Below are 2,268 nucleotides of genomic sequence, written 5' to 3' on the forward strand. Positions count from 1 at the left end.
TGTTACCACCTGTAAGAATTTATTCACATAAAAATAATGTGGAGGTAGTAATGAAAATTAGAACAAAATAGAGATGATAAAATTTATTATTTGAAAGCTAAATTTTAATTGCTAACCCGATAAGTTCTATTGCCAAATAATTGACCTGTGTTTTCTGCATTAGACCTCAATTTCACCCTTGCTTCCCTCACTGAAAATCAGACAGTTATAAATTATTACATCTGCTTAGTTGTTCCAGATATTACCAGGCAAAAATCTGGAGAGTAATATCTGTCATACATTTTTATTCATTAATCCAGTATGCTTTAAGCAGAAAACATGAATACATTTCATTCTACCACTTAACAAATCCACCACTTAAACCTCATACAAGAGAGGCAGGAATAAGAAAAGTTTTGACAGTCTTTAAAAATGTCATCAAAATTATCAGATTTAGTTTAAGTTAACATTATTTTTTAAATATTATACAGTTTAGAAAATCTTTTCATTGGATACTACGGATACTCCTAAATCCATCTTAAAACCAGATGAAATAAAATTTGAAAATACTGTCTGGGAAAACTATAGTCACTCTTTCCCAAAGTGGAAGAGGTCACTTATCCTGACATTCATGTCCTCAGTAGAAGCAGACCCAGAGCCTCCCTCAATAACCGGGTCTCTCAAAGGAAGCCCATCTGCTGTTAGGTCTATAGGACTTCACCATCCTCAGGTGAAGCAAGAACCAAATTCTCTCTATAAGAAATTATCTCCAAAAAAAAATCATCTTCAGATTAAATCTCTGATTTGATCAAGTTCATATCAAGCAGTATTTTTATCCAGCAAGGCAATTATTCAACACAGAAGGAGACATCAATGCACTTTCTGACACACTAAGACTGATTTCTTACCACCAGAAACCCAACTTTACCAAAGAAGCCTATAAAGGTATAACTTCAGAAAGAAGAAAAAATGATAATCCAAAAGACACTGGAATATGAGAGGGAAAGGTTCACAAACAACCGGTGAACAGGCTGTTGGCCTGCGCCGCGCCCGGAGCTGCAGCCAGACCGACTGCCCCTTCCCCGCCCGGGCACCTGCCACCTGCTGCCGCCCAGACCGGCGTGGACAGCCTGGGCCACCCCTACATCGTGACCGTGGGCCGCGTGGCAGGTGACGGGGAGTCCTATGACGTGTGCAAAGAGCTCTTTGACCCCATCGTCGAGGACCGGCCCAGCGGCCACAAGCCCAGCGATGAGCACAAGGCCGGAGGCCCGCGGCATCTGGCACAGTGACAATAAGACCTTCCTGCTGTGGATCAACAAGGAAGACCACCTGTGGGTCATCTCCATGCAGAAAGGGGGGCAACACGAAGGAGGTGTTCCCTCGGTTCTGCAACGGCCTCACCCAGATGGAAACACTTTTCAAGTCAAAGAATTAGGAATTCATGTGGAACCCTCACCTGGGCCACGTCCTCACCTGCCCGTCCAACCTGGGCACAGGCCTACGGGCAGGTGTGCACATCAAGCCGCCCCACCTGGGCAAGCATGAGAAGTTCTCGGAGGTGCTCAAGCGGCTGGGGCTTCAGAAACGAGGCACAGGTGGTGTGGACACAGCTGCTGTGGGGGGCTTCTTTGATGGCTCCAACGCAGACTGCCTGGGCTTCTCAGAGGTGGAGCTGGTACAGATGCTGGTGGATGGCATGAAGCTGCTCATCGAGATGGAGCAGCGGCTGGAGCAGGGCCAGGCCATTGATGACCTCGTGCCTGCCCAGAAGTGAGGCCCCAGCCCGCACCTGCCACCAACACCAGCCCCACTGCTTCCTACCTTATTGCCCGGGCAGTGCCCACCATGCACACACACACACACACACACACACACAAAACAAACTGGTGAACACATAGGTCAAACTAAAATATTTTCTACCACAATAACAAACGTTATATTATACAGAATTAAGAAAAAGACATCTTTATTTTTATTTTTTTAATTGTTTTTATTTATTTACGATAGTCATACAGAGAGAGAGAGAGAGAGAGGGGCAGAGACACAGGCAGAGGGAGAAGCAGGCTCCATGCACCGGGAACCTGACGTGGGATTCGATCCCGGGTCTCCAGGATCGCGCCCTGGGCCAAAGGCAGGCGCCAAACCGCTGCACCACCCAGGGATCCCAGAAAAAAGACATCTTTAAAACACAAGTTCACAACAGCCTAGGTCCAAGCATTGGTCCTGAGTATTTCATGCAAAATGGGCTGCAGAATTAAAATAAATTCAAGTAAAAAAAAAATAGTC

At 45.7% G+C, this 2,268-nt stretch overlaps 1 pseudogene; it reads left to right on the forward strand.

The window, feature by feature from the left end:
• The first annotated feature begins 737 nt into the window (after positions 1–737).
• On the forward strand, positions 738–1,796 carry LOC129515063 (creatine kinase B-type-like; annotated as a pseudogene).
• The last annotated feature ends 472 nt before the right edge of the window (positions 1,797–2,268 follow it).

Source organism: Nyctereutes procyonoides, unplaced genomic scaffold (assembly GCF_905146905.1).
Source record: "Nyctereutes procyonoides isolate TBG_1078 unplaced genomic scaffold, NYPRO_anot_genome, whole genome shotgun sequence".
Lineage (NCBI taxonomy): Eukaryota > Metazoa > Chordata > Mammalia > Carnivora > Canidae > Nyctereutes > Nyctereutes procyonoides.